This window comes from Alligator mississippiensis, chromosome 5 (genome assembly GCF_030867095.1).
Source record: "Alligator mississippiensis isolate rAllMis1 chromosome 5, rAllMis1, whole genome shotgun sequence".
NCBI classification, from domain to species: Eukaryota; Metazoa; Chordata; order Crocodylia; family Alligatoridae; genus Alligator; species Alligator mississippiensis.
This window is the reverse complement of record NC_081828.1, coordinates 154,690,739-154,706,034: the sequence shown is the minus strand read 5'-3', so window position 1 is coordinate 154,706,034 and position 15,296 is coordinate 154,690,739. Positions and strand designations below refer to the sequence as shown.

The following is a 15,296-nucleotide window of genomic DNA, read 5'->3' as shown; positions in this document are numbered from 1 at the left end:
AAAGCAGTGTATATAATTTACCATATCATCAGCTCTGTTATAGTAGGGGAATTATATAAATATAATTAAAATTGAAACTCACAGATTTTGACTCATAATTAAGTTCGTACAAGCAGGCATGTTTGGGGGGGGGTTGGGGGATTAGGGTTTCCATAAAAAAAAAAAAAAAAGATTAAAAAGAGAATTAGTTGATTACCTTCATTTTTGTAAAAAAAAGTTAGGTCTTTTCCAGGTCCTTATGAGATCCTTTGTAGCGCTACTTTCTTATGATCCTATCAAACACCCTAACTTGCCACAGGTAAAACTGAGGGACAAAGATTACAGTCAATGTCCTGGGTAGAAAGTAGTGGTTAATACATTCCCCAGGTCCTTACTGCAGAGAGCTTACCAGCTTTCCAAACTGGAGGATTTAGAACATTTGTACTGTCATAAGGGTGATAAAATCTATTAAGATTAAGCACAGTCTCTGGCCAGTTCTTTTGAAACTCAAATACAACCAGATGCTTTGCTCTCTAGCAGTGCAAGCATGGCATTCAGATACACAGGGCCATATTCTCAGCTGGCATAAATCAGCATTGTTCCACTGGAGTCAATGGCTGAGCCAGTTTACCCCAGTGAGCGAGGGATGGATGCTGCCTGCAGGAATGTGTCTGCCAGCACTAAATCTATATGAGAAAACAAATAATCTGTAATAGAAATGGGCTCTTTGCTGAGCTTTTTCTTCTTTACAGAACAATTTATGAACTGCTTTTCAATTGTTGAACAGTTGTTTATAAACCAGGGAAGGGTGAGAGGGAAACAAAAATGAAAAAATAAAATAGTCAAGTACTCAAATTCAGAATAACTGTACCATGCCAGGTGATGACAGAGTTGCCTCAGACTTTCTCTTTGAAGGTGTTTAACTTGCTCTGCTGGCTAGAATAGAGGAGTGAATTTATTAGCTGTTGAGAAGGAGGGGTGCCTCACTTAAGGGAGAGAAATTGGCAATCGTGATGAAGAGACGTGAGAGATGTTTCCCTCTTACCCCAAAATAAGCTTCTTATCAACCACAGGGGTAATATTTCTTACTCCCAGCTTTGGGAGTAAAGATGCAGAAAAGGTTATGGTCCATCCTTCCAGTCTACTTGCATGTCACTGGGATCATTATGAGTATATAAGGGTCGGCCAGCTATACAGTATGTAAATAGAGTTTATTCTATTTACGGCATTAATTTGTGAAAATGAGCAACACAGCCATAGAGAAAATATGTAAAACAATCCATATCATGTCTGTATAATTACCTGTGATAAACCATGTTAAAAATTCTGAGCACATGGCTGATAAAGTCCTTTTGCATCATAAAGACTTGAGGCACTGAAGCAAGGAAGGAGTTAATGAGAGATTGTTTATTCTCTTTTTGAAAGCCTGGCAGACTGAGGCGCAGTGCCCTTGGATTCTGTTGCTGGCTCTGCCACTGACGCATTATGTGACATTGGGAAAATGTCTACGTCTTAGTGTTTTCATCTGCAAATTGAGTGTAGCAGCACTTAATTTGACATTGCAGGATGTTGTGAGGATTCATCATTAAACTGGGTCAGATCTTGTACCACTTACCCTCAAGAATAGTCCAGCTGACTTCCAGAACTGAGCTGAATGTTTACAAATTCACTGAGGTCCTTGGATGAAAGTATGAAGTACTAGTATTTAATCACAAAGGATTGGGTCGTTAATTCCTAGGCTACTTACTTCATAGCTATCATAATATAAAATCTTATGTCTTGCATACATTCAGTATATTATTATAAATAAATATAGTTATTCATTTGCAATAAAACATTTCTACACAGCAACACCAGAATTATTCTGCTTCTGACTAGAGCCTGATCTTGCAAACATTTGTTATTAGGTCCAATCCCAAACCCCCTGAAGTCAATTGCGACGGACTTTAGATCAGGCTCATAACACTTGCACTCATTGTCCTGAATAGAAAATGTTTGTAGGGTTGGGCCATAAAATATATAGATACATTCCAGCAAAGTGTCTAAAATTATAGTCACACCCACTTGCCGTTTAAAAATGGGAAATATGTGTGTGTGTATATACATATCTGACAACTAACATAAAAATCTGTTCCTTAAAAAAAAGTTAGATCTGCAGCAGGTAGCTTTCTACTCTTCTGCCTTGGCTGGATGATATTTGGCTGAACAATTTGATTAAGTGTGAGTTTATTTAAAACCTGGCCCACTACCGCATTAAATAAAATAGTCACAAACCAAGAATTATTCAGGGCAGCGCTGCATTTATGTGTAATGATTTATTTCATTTACTCACTATACTCTCAAATAACAGCTTTTCTGCAACACAATAGCGCACACTTTTTTTGGCAATTCTGTACCTGCAAACTAGTGGTTTCTTCTTTCTGACAATCATTTATATTTATGATGGCAGGGAATAAAATACACTGAAACAATCTTGATCCCAACATTTATAGATTCTGAATGTGTATTAAATTAGAGACAAAGGAGGAATGGAATTACATTCATTTTGTAACATTGTACTGTAAAGGCAAAATCCATTCCTGCCAGCGCATCTGTAAATGTTTTAGATAATAACGGAGGACCACGGTAACATTGCTGAACATGTGTGGATGGCCTGGTGCAACTGAGATGTCACCCACTGACTAGAGAAGCCCATAGAGAATCTAGCTGGAGTAATTAATGAATCCATTTGGAAAAGTCACTGCCCTTCAATTAGCCTGAATGCAATGAAGCAGATGGGAACCCATCCTCCAGGGAAAACGTTGAGAGAAATCCTAAGAAATACTGCATTGGACTGATTTATCTAGGTAATTATAAGCCTCATTTGCACAAAACTGTTCAATATGGCTGCAGTGAGAAAATTAAGAATTTATAAAATGTTGATATGTGGCCTAAGATATCAGCATTAGTGGAGTCATTTGTCAAGCAGTATCTCAGTTCAAAATATAAAACTAATCCCTAGTCATGAAAGCGCAAAGGAAAACCTGGCATGCTGAAGGAGGGGTGAGTGTGAATTTACTTCTGGGGAACCTTTGTTAAAGGTTCCAGTGAGCACATCTGCAGTGGAAACATTTATTGCCATCCTAACGTGATATGGTGTTTTGGCTCTGAAGTCCTGTAAGGTTTTACAGTTTCATAATATAACAGTTTGCCTGGAGAAACTTTAAAAAACCAGAAACTTTTTCTTAAACACATCAGTGTTGGGAGAGAGCGATAGAACTCAGTGAATAAAATGATGTCGAACTAGCAAGCGGGTCCAAACCTTATTCCTGTAAGAAAGCCTTGTTCCTGTGAGCAGTCCCATTCAGTCAAACAGTCAAAATGCTTGTTTGCATGTAAGATTTGCACAATTGCAGTGTGTGGAGGTTTAAGGTTTAAGAAATCTGTGACCTAAAATTATTAGATGTTTCTTCTTACACTGATTGTGTTCTGCACCCTCACTGAACCATTAAAACAGAAGCCACTGCACATGTACAATCTCATGGAGCAAGATGGAAGCTTTAGATCAATACATCAACACTAAAACCCAAATTTAATTTTGTTAATGATTATTACACCATTTTAACAGTATGCGTCTTTTAGAAACTCTAGGTGTATTGAATAGCAGATCTTCCACATATTCATGTTGCTAGAAACACCTCAGCTCAAACAATTCAAAGAAGGAGCTACTCCTACAAAAACTTGCATTGGCTGTGCACATAAACTGCTTTCAAAATGGCCAAAACTGGTTTAAGATAAGCCTGGATGGGTGTAGTAGCAGACTTAACTGATTTAAATTGGTTTATTGAACTTCTGTCCCAGATCCCTAGTCTGGAGCTAGCTAGGAACTTCTTTTCTTTCTCTGCCCCTACAAATATCCCTTTTTTGTAGATTTCAAATACTGGCAGATCTCTAACGAGCACCATCACCTAAAACATTAGGGGAGCATTATGCTGGTGAGCCCATTTTAACACCATCCACCATTGAAATTGAAATTAATAGAGTATTCACTTCATTTAGTGAATGAAACTATTAGTTCTGGGTAAAATGTGTGACATGACAAATAACCGCTAAACTGGGAACATGAAAGTCGTCACTGTGCTTTAAGTCTGCCTTGCACACTAATAAAAATTGTATTTTTTTTTAATTTATATATACTTAGAATTTTTGCTTTCCTTGACTCAGAAAGGCCTGGACAAATGCAGTGATCAATACACATAGCCAGAGCACCAGGGGTGGGAATGTTCTGTCTTACCATTTTCCTGTGGGTCCAGCTGCAGACAGGCTGAAACTGGCACAGCGTGGCCTGTGACTGCACCTTCTAGCCTTGCACTGATAAATAAGCAAGCTAATTGAATTAATAAACAGATAGCTCTTTTTCCTGCCAGCTGGAGCACCATCAAAATGTGTGATAAATTATCTGTTGCTGCTCTAACAGCAGGAAAAAATGGAAAAATTAGCTGCCACAACCCTTCCTCTCCTCCCCCTTCCCCTCCCCCACTAACCCAAGCCCCCAGTTTGGTTTGACTTCACCCTCTTCTCCCCTTGTCTTTTATGCTTTGGCAGCTTTCCAAGCAGAAGTAGCTGAGTGAGAGGGACTTCTTTTGCCCTGTTGATAATGGGTTATTAAGCTTCTAGACTGGTAAGATGCTAATATTCCTCACTTTTCTGTGGGAAAGGGTGATCGTCTGCTCCATTGGCAGGATGCATTCAGATCCAAGCCTGCTGCGGTTAAAGCATGCAAGACACTTGTTAAAGAGAGTGGAGTGTGTGATGTGGTTCACTAACCTAATGTTGCAGTGCGTGCTCTCTCTGGTTCTCTCCCTATTAATGCCAAACAGCTTTCAGGCTGCTCTGATACATATTCACACAGAATGCAGGCAAAGGGGAGAGGCCTGTGGTGGTTGTATCGGGAAAGAATGGTACAAGGGGATTTTAACAGGAGTTACCTAAAAAAACTCAGCCTTTTTCAAGCTATGCAAGCATATTTATCTAGGCACATAACTTGTGGTTGGCGAGTGGGGCACCAGTCCAGGACACCAACTTTGTATGGGTGGCCAGAATTGTACCTCCACCCATCCTCCCAGAGTTTGCATCCTGGCAGCTGCAGGAGCCCCATGGCATTGATCTTGCAGCAGCAGCCAGGTGCTGTAGGAGCAACAGCTGGAACAGGCAGATCATGCTGTGGCTACAGCAGCAGCATCAACTGTGGACTGTTTTTGAGTCTCCAGCATAGGTAAGACTCCTGAACCACCCCCTCCACTCTCAGGACCCTTGCCCCTCCAGCACTCAGTGGCATCTCCCTGTCTGTCTCCCTCCCTCCCTCCCCTCTGCTTTCCCACATGGTTTGCCCAGGGTGTAAAACCCTGATCTTGATTTGTACCATCACAGGGACTTCCAGAATAAGAACTCTGACCCCAAAGGAAGCTTGGATTCCAGTATGTTCAGATCCAGATAAGTTCCCATCTGGGTTCAGGTGCCCAATTCAGCACGCAGGGCCTGGGGCTTCCCACAGGTCAGAAGCTTTGGCAGTAGGGAAGAGGTGCCACTGTTCCCCTGTTGCCAAATTTCCATATCCCTGGGGAGCCCCTTGGGCCAAATCACATGGTACCACAAGCCAGATCTGGCCTGTAGGCCAGATGTTAAGCACCTCTGCCTTAGACTATGACCTCTTTGGAGCCAAGAGGGAAACTACATCCATGTTGTAATCAGAAGTTCAGGCATACTTAAACTAGCTGTAATGGAATTATCTTGAGTAACCCAGGAATATCACCAAAGCTATGGCAGCACATCTGTACCACTAATTTTAGCGGTTCATCAGTGCCAGGCTGAGATCTGACCCACTGTTCTCCCCTTGACACCTCCCAGCCGGGAAGTAGGATAGCCACATTTGTACAGTACTGCCCCCCCCAATGCTAATTAGCTATGTCTCAGCAGAGCTAATAGTCTGCCCAGAGCACTGCTTTAAAGCAGTGACATTGTTTCTGGCTCAACAAGTAGCCCACGTAGAACACAGCACAGTGTTCCTTGGCACGGTAAACCTGTGGTATAGATATGCCCCTCATTTTTCTTCATTAAAATTATTGGCAGTTCTGTTCAGCTTTTCTTTCATAAAGGGCGAAGAGGTACACAAAAGTTGGGTAAGCATCAGTGCTTCCATTTTACAAGCAGGAAAAACTGAGGAGCAGGAAGGTTTAAATGACTCCCATAAATGCAGTAATGCATCACATCATGCACCCCTGAAATGCACAGTTCTCTAAAGAGGGATGATCTAGGTGTGTTACACTGACCAGAAACTAGTGCAGCATTTACTAGGCAAAGCAAAGCTTCTCTGCCAGAAAGTATCAGATGAATGTGAGCAGGTTTGGATGTAAATATGCATGTGGGAATTTGGCTGAAAGTGATTTTATTTCACTTATCACTGTTAAAGTTTAATTCCCAATATGTCTGTTACAACTGCTTGTGTTCTCATTGGTCTGTTTCCCCTTCACCGCAAACCTTTTGCCATATGCCATGAGCCATAAGCTTCCTAATGAGCAAATCTGGAATAACAACTGTTTTCAAAAACCTCCACAAACACGCTATTCCAGAAGCAGCAGAAAGCCGGGGCTGTGGCAGAGGGAGGGCACTGGGGCCGACTGCAATCACAGCATTGTGATCTTGTTCAGAACGTGATTTCTTGGCTCATGTGTCAAATGATTCAGACAATGGTAGTGTCAGAAAGACTAATAGTGATGGTGTCAGCGAGGTCGAGTGAGGAGATGGGGAGATGCATTAAGCATCTAAACAGGACTTTATATATTCTCTCCCCTAGCCTTTTTAAAGACTGTATGAGCCTGAAAAAGAGAAGGTGGAGGGGAGATTGAACCCTCCAGGGCCAGATTTTTCTAGCTAGCTGCCTAGCCAAGAGTGTAGCTTAGCTTATGGGCACTGTTACAGCCCTGTGTGGGGTGCAGTGTAGAACTCCTAGGAGCTTGCCAAGGTATTTTTGGCTAGTGAAGGGGGGAAAAGCCTTGCCTCTCTTTCCTCTCCACTCCTTCATGATACTATTCAGAAATAGTGAGAGCTCCTGAGAGCGTAGAAGATTGCAGTTCTGCCTGGCCTTTCTCTGGCCTTTCTTTAGTTCCTCCTACTGCTGCATCATTCACTTGCTTTAAGGCAAGAGGAGAAAGTGTGGGGGTAGAAGGAACAGAAGAATTGTGTGGAGGGAGGGCGCAGGAGACGTTGAACCTCTGTATTGGGGGAAGAGGGTAGAGTACCTGTCAACATGAATAGCTATCCTTATGAAATGACTATCAAGAATGCAGTACTTGCAGTCATTACAAAAATACTAGGAATATTGCCATACAATAAAGGGTGAATTTTCGGGTTGAATTCAATTTGTTAAACTTCATTATTCACAATTGTTTCACATATCACGTGTGTGTGTGTGTGTGAGAGCGAATATTTTATATAGAACATTATGAGTTCCTTAACTATCACATAGATAATGGAAAGGTATCTGTTTAATTCCCAGTGTGCTTTTCATTTTTCATGGAATATGGCAGGCTTTGGGGTGAGGCGGTGGGGGGGGAGATCAGGATCGGGGCATTTCTTGGGCAGAGCCTGCCTTCCTGGGCTGATGCCAGGCTGCCTGCAGGGCTTCCTGCAGAGCCCCTGAGCTGCATGCTTTGCTCCGCAGCTGTAGGCACATTATGCTGCCAACTTTCTTACAGCGGCTGGTATTAATGCGCAATATGCTGCCGAGTTGTGCAAACAGCAACACCATTAAAGGGGTGCAAAAGCAGTTAGCTCGCTTTAAGTGTCGTGCATACATGCCCCTCTTTTTGTCTACACACAGCCTAAGAATCATTTCACTTTATATTTACTATAGTGTCTCTTCTCTGACAGTCATTTAGGAATCATGTAGTTTAGCCAAGAAAGTAAAAAATAACTTCACCTGAAACTGTGGTTTTAGGTAGCATAGACTAATTACCTGCATTGAATTTTAGTCAGACACTGGGCTGATGAACATCAATACTTTTTCAAAAAGTGCCATGGGATCTCTAATGGATGTAAGTGGCCAGGGCCTTGGTTTTACATTTCAGACTCTCACTGGTATAATCTTGAAACAAAATCTAAGGATCAGACTGTATCCTCCATACACACCATTGAATGTTTTTTTATATAGGAGCCTTTAAGCAGAGATCATCTGGGAGTAAAACAAAGCCATTTGAAAGTGTCTGTACATGATTTTGACCTGTGCATGCCTTGTTTGAATGTGCTAGACTTAATCCAGTAATAATAAGATCCCAAAATTACACCAGTGAAAATAAAGCAAAGCAAAAAAATCCCCTTTTCACACCCTTGGGTGTTCATTGTCTTTGGACATGTCATGAAGTAGTCATTATTAGCCCAGGTAGGCATTATGCATGTGAAAGGGAAACAGAAAGATAAAGATAGTCTTCTGTTGCAAATTGCATACATTCTTTTTTGTGATCTGGGGCATCAGTGCAGTGGTTTATGGAGAGAAGCTTTTGCTGTGCCATTCAGATCTGGTATTGTGTCCAGATTTTGAAAAACCCTCACCAAAAGTTAAGAGGTTCTGATTTGAACTTTTGAGTTGTATCTGGCTTGAATGGGGCAAATGCTCAAGTCTTTATTCGCACAAAACTCCCACTGAAATAAATTCCTGCATATATTACAATATTAATTACATGATCAAACAAGATGCACAGAGCAGACAGCATTTTTTGCATTGCTATGTGTACCTATACATGTACATACCATAAGATAAATTCTTCCTGAAGGTAGGTCACTGATGGAACACTGTAGGGAGAAGGCAATTAGGGTTGGATCTACAGAAGTATTTCGACAGTGTAAAGCTAAGCATTGTTGCATCTATTCCTTGGCACCTTGCCAGTTAGTGGAATCCACTGTTTTGAGTTAGATGCCAGGCTCTTTATACAATTTATGAGGGAATTGAGTTGCCTAAGTATTCCACAAAAGGCAGCATACTGAAAGGGGAGGTGTCTATTGGCTAATAGAAGATACTGAAGCAGGGTGAGTGTTATGGCCAGCACTTCTCTGGGACTTGTGTACCTTACTGGCTATGGGAAGGCACTCATTTCTGATCAGGATTTAGAAGTCTGAACCTTCTCCCAGAGTCAGATATCTGAACCAGCTCTTTGTGATAAAGCGTGATGGGGCCAAAGGAGTTTGTGCTAGTCCTCTTTTACTTAAAAGCTCCGTATTGAGGCAGTCACGCAGGATCTGGGAGACTTGGGATCAATTCCCTTCCCTGTCTGGGGGGATTTGATCCTGTTTCATCAAATATCTAATAGGATTTGATCCATTTCTAGACTAATGCATAAACTATCCCGCTATAAGGTATTCTGAGGTAGGACTCTCCCTGCTGTTCCATACTGCATGGAATAATTAAATATTCACTGAGTCAGGAAGCCATATATTACAACTGTGTAAATCTAGTGGTTAGGACACTTACCTGGGAGATGAGAGACCTGAATTCTGGTCCTTGGCTCAACAAATGCTTGAGCATTTTATATTATATTTTTTGCATGGAATGATTAAATATATCAGCTTTAGCAATTGTTGTTCTGCTAACCCTGGGAATTTCTCCTCTGTCCAATCTCACAGCCCTACCCACTATTTTTAATCACTGCTGTGCCTTGCATTTCTTTATCCCAACCATAAAAGATTTGGTTAGATTATAGATAGATAAAAAATATCAGCCACAAAAATCCTCAGCTTTAGCAAGACCGAATGAAAACCTCAAATTTACAATCTGACAGAACATTCATGTAACGCAGAGGCAGAAATAGAACACCTCCCCCACAAATGAGCATGTTACCCATTCAGCTACTCTGTATAAAGAAGGACAGTGGCACCTCACCCCTTCTGTGTTTTGTGCAGGAACAAGTCTTATGCATGTGCATTGGGACCACCTACCAGACTGATCCTATGGGCAAGACAGGCAAAGGAACACCTGCTTTCTGATAGGGGTTAAGTATCTAGCTGCTCAGTGCTAACAAGCCTTAGGCAGGTAGGGCCAAAACCAGACCTGTACTTGCCTTTAGTGTCAGAGAATTACGTAGTGTCAGGGAACTTTAGTGATAGAGCCTTTAGTGTTTGATGGTATTTTTGAGGACTTAGGCATATACAGAGGCTTAGGTTCTAAGTCCTTTTGTGGATATGTCCTCCAACATATTTCTGTCACTGTTTTATTTATTCCTTAACATGCATAAAGCATACATTAACAGAGATCCTAGTTTTTTATTTTCAGTTATTTATAAGAATAGTAATTGAAAAGAGATAATGATTACCTTCTTTGTACAGTCCTTTGAGATGTCCAGATGCAAATTACTATATATATAGGGTTAAATTTTATTATGCTGGTTCTTCCAAGGCTAACTACCTCTCTCAAGGTAGTCTCAGGTGCTCTTGAGACTTTGGCGATACTTCAGAAAAAATGGTAGTTCTGTGAAAAGTGTCATTGGGCTTGACTGTCAGCAACTTTCATTGTATCACTTCCAGGTATGACACTTCCAGAAACAATAAAATGTTAGTGGTTTCTGCAGGTCTGATCTTGGGAGTTGTGGATTATGCTCAATTTATTTGAATGTCATTGAGTGAAGCTATCTCAGCACTTCGTAGCTTCAGCCCCTGAGCTCAGAGCTGTCAAGGGAACTATTGTGGCTGCCCCATCTTCTGTGAACATGATAGTTTATGATATCTTTATTGCCAGTTTCATTGTTTTCATTTGATCTGTATTACTTCCTGTTAGCGATTAATTCATTTTAGTGAGTTTGAGTTTGGGAGCACAAGGGAGTCTATTTTTTATTAGAAGCTGAGATGTGCAGCAGATTTGATGGTAATTCACTTTTGGTGCTGTTGCAAAGTCATTGGAATATGTGAAAGATCTTAAAAGAAGGGAAGAATATAATACAGATGTGCCAAACACCCCAAGAGTAATTAGAAGATTAGCAATTTGGCATTGTATTTTGGCCTTCTGCAAATTAAATCCATTCCTTTTCTTGTGAAATGACACCTTGTACTAAAGTTAAGAGGATTCTACTTTCTCCCACCCTTCAAATTACTTCTGAAGTCAAAAGGAGTTTTTCGTTATCCCAAGAAAAGCAGGATCAAGCTCCTAATGTGACATCAGCTTGTTTTTAATTTTCAGTCTCTGAAATGTGGTCAGCTCATTTGTTGGGTGGAGAGAAATCACCTCCAGTTTGCTTTTGCAAATGTGGGTGGAATGAACATTTGCAAAAAATAATTTCTGATATTTTTGTGCTATGAAACACAAACAGCCAACTATAAAAGACTCGAAAGAGATTTATTCTCATTGCAATTATTGTATAAGGCAAAAATAAAATCCATTATAATACTCAAACTACACAGCAAGAAAATTCTGCTTTCAACTTTACAATTGCAACCCCATTAATTATGTTTATAGGCTTGTGTGCAACTGTAGAGTTACTGCTTAGGTGCACACTGCCATTATATGAAGGTGCCAACTGGCATTAACCAGGAAACACAGGGAAATCCTGACTCCATTGAAGTCGAAGAGAATTCTGCCATGAGCACTGGCAACATCAGGATTCTATCCTATAGCTTTGGGTACTTCATATGAAATAAGGAAGGCTGACATCTAGGTTTTCATTTTTTTTTTCACAAGTGGCTTAGTGTAACCTCAGACATTAGAGACCTGAACCATAGTCCTTAGAAATGAAAATATCTTTAAGGTCATATTCTGTCTGCCTCCAGAGACATGATACAGTCCCCTGATAAAGGAAATATCAGATATTATGCTACCATTATCATTTGGTCTAGTCATTTCACTGATTTTAATGGGATTTAGGCATGCTGATGAAAAAGAGGGAGATGTTTCTGAGTGCACTGACATACTGTATTAGAATCAGAAAACACTGATATTCAAACCCTTATGGTTCTATGACTGACTCCTAATCTGGAGTACAGACAGATACTAGAGGGATGGAAACTATAGAAACACCTGACAGAGAGAGAGAAGTTTGTTTTCATCCCCAGTACTTAAGAGCTGATCAAAATAATTATTGAAATGGGGAAAAAATGACAAATATTTTCATTGATTTTTCCCTAATATAATTTCAGGCATTTTTTCAACAAATATAATTGAAAGTCTTTTCCAAATTGTCAGAAGAGCTGAAAAGTGTTCACTGATCCATACTACAAAAAAAAAGAAACACAAAAAAGTTGTTTATCAGTGCAAGTAAACTGGAAAAAATCAGTTTTTATTTCTTTTCTTCTAAAATACTGAAAAATGTAAATAGTTCTTCGTCAGAGATTCTTTAAAAAGAGTCAACTCACTGTACTAAGTTCTCTGAGACAGAGAAGAGGACAAAGTAGTAAAGATGCCAAACAAACTGTAGAAGCATACAATGACCCTAATTTTATTTACAGTTCCTCATCTAAGTCTCTAGTTCCTCATTTATGACAGCAGCTAGATTTGTCCAATGATGCTCAACATTAATCTTTCTGGTTAATTAATGTCCTACACTAATGGGCTCTTGAAGAAATATGATGCAGATCTCTTTTGCTGTTTAGTTACAGTGATGTGAAGCCTCTGGATGGGTGAATATAAAAGAGAGAAACAATGTGGAGGTCTTTGGAAATATGTAGTCCACATATCTCAAGTGGAAAAAAATTCCAAACATAGTGAGTTTTTTGAGATGCCCATATATTTATATGAAATGTTAGTGGGACAGCATTAAAATAACTGTGGCAACTGTAACATGTCTTACCTTATAATGAGTGACACTACACAGAACACTACATTCATACTGATGGAACTGCAACATCCATTGTTAAAACATTTTCCTGTGCAGGCACTGAATATAGAAATTAAAGAACTGTTGATGTCTTGTTGGGTCAGTAAAAGAAGCCTTTTAAATACAAGTCACTTGATCTAAGGCAAAGAGAAAGAAAACTATTCTTTAAAAAAAAAAAGCATTGAGAAAGCTGACTGTGCCAATGACAGCCATTAACTTTTGTATCATTTTTTGATCAAGCAGCAATTCTGTCATTGGTCAACACGTCAGTTTGCCCTAAATAAAAAAAATCAAGCAAAAGGCAGGATAGAGACGTACCTTATACCCTATTTTCTGCCTGATCTCAGACTAAAATAGTTAACTACCTCTCTAAAACTAAGCAAGTAAGAGTATCTATGTCAGAGGTACTGGTTAGCTTTTGTTGACTTCAGTGGTAGCTCTTACCCCAGTGATTTTGAAAAGTCGGCTAAGAAAGGAGACAAGAAATCAACTATCACTGCAGCCAGTAAAAGCTTTGGTATTGATTTTAGTGAGACCAGAACTGAATTCAGTCCCTTCCTATCTCCTTTCGTAACCCAGTTTTCAGAGCACCAGTTGCTTCCACTGATGTCAGTGGCATAACTTCTGCTAACTTGAACGACAGCAGGATTGAGCCCCTGATCGTAATTTCCTTTTAGAGACAACTTGCTGTGAAATACATTCCAAATGACTTAATTATGATGCCATCACATTTTATTCTATACCAAAATAAAACAGCAGTTTGCAATTACCATATATAAAAAGAACAACAACAACACTCAATTTTCCCTCCTGCCCCAACACATACAAGATGCAGAGCACTCTGAATTCTGGTGCTTCTTCTGGAGCTCTAACAGCACAAACAACTGATCTTGCTGAAGGCGAAAAAAAAAATGTTTAGAGGTCCGCAAATGTTTCTAATTGGCAGCAGCAAATCGTTAATGAAAGATAAATGTGGTTCTGGGTGCCTGTGTACACAGGGCTCTTGCTGATGCAGAACTGATCTAAGCATAAAGTTAAAGAGACACTGGGGCCGGGCGCTCACTGTTGCTGTGTTGGGACAGGATGAGGTAGATAGCTGGTTTCTTACCAGGATTCAGATCCAGGGCAGCTGGCCCACCCTCCCATTGGGAACAGTGAACAAGGAACTTGTAAAATACACAGACCAAATGGAAATGACCCCTATTGACTGAAACCAGCTGCATGTCAGGCTTCTCGCTGTCTCTCTTGATTTGCTATCTCAAATAAATGGATGTGGTAGAAGGGACCATGGAAAGAAAACAAAATAATTTATTCTCCTTGAAGTTGCGCCATGCTAATAGCCACAGTTTTTACAGCTGAAAAAAAAATGTTTACTCGCGCATTAAGTTTTTTCCTCCTTTTCTTTTTTGGCTTTGAAAAGTATGCGGTTTAGAGCAAGACACATTGGAGTTCAGCTTCAGTGCATTTTGACAAATACAGCATGGGCATGTTCATTAGGTATTCGTCTTTTGTGAAAATGTTGGCTAATGATCGTTTGGTTTTTTGCATTTTGATTTGGAAAACAATTGGAACCGCTTTTGTTGGCACTTTGGCAAAAGTTGTGTCGTAGTTTGGACGTTTAAAACACATCTTAGGAAATTCTGAATTGATGTACAAAATGCTTATTTTATTCAAGTATTTTTCCATATTTTTCCTTAAAAATGCTCTTGAATAACACCAGTTATCTGAAGTGTTGTGAAGAGCTGTTTGCTATAACCAGGGGAGCATAAGTTCGCAGATGTTAAGGAAACTGCTGCTGAGTCCTCCATTTTAAATGCAGGGTACTAGAATGCCCATCTGAGGGGGACTAGAAAGAGTAGGAGGTTCGTTCCCATACAGCACTGCCTTGATCTATTGTTCTCTTGAGCAGATTATTAAGGTTGTGACAAATTATACTGTTTGGTGTTTTTAGCTGATGTGAACACGGCAAGAAACTAAATTAAAAGCCAACAGACTGCTTTTTCTTAGTGCAAGCTGGTGGTGGATTAGTATGAGGCATAGGCATATTTTATGCAAGTTTCTTTTTTTTTTTCTTGGTGAACAGATTGATTTGCAATGTATTATCAATAGGATCCCAAAACTGTTTTAGCAAATCTGTTAATCTGCCTCACTGTAGTGATCCAAATAAACTTAGTGGAAAACAGGTAGGAGACAACTGTTAGGAGAGATTATTTTTGAACTGGCCCTATTGTCCAGCACTTTCTCCCCCTTCCTCCTCCCCATTTTTCTTCTGCTATATTTCTTCCCTCCCCCAAAACCACCTTCTTATTTCTTTATGATTTATTCTGATAGGGACAGAAACCAAGTAGTATTGCATTCCTGAACAGCCGTGCTACATGGGAGCCTTCAGCTGAGATATATATATATATATATTTTTTTTTTTTTTAAACAAGTAAATATGCAGTTTTTTTCAGTGTTCCCATCCATAAGCTCTATGTGTCCTGCCAA

The 15,296-nt window shown here is 39.9% G+C and overlaps 1 protein-coding gene across 4 annotated transcripts in view; it reads left to right on the top strand.

Annotated features, from left to right (window-relative positions):
* The window catches only part of CREB5 (cAMP responsive element binding protein 5), a 379,878-nt gene that overhangs the window by 343,175 nt on the left and 21,407 nt on the right, over positions 1–15,296 (top strand). The gene's annotated exons all lie outside the window — the stretch shown is intronic.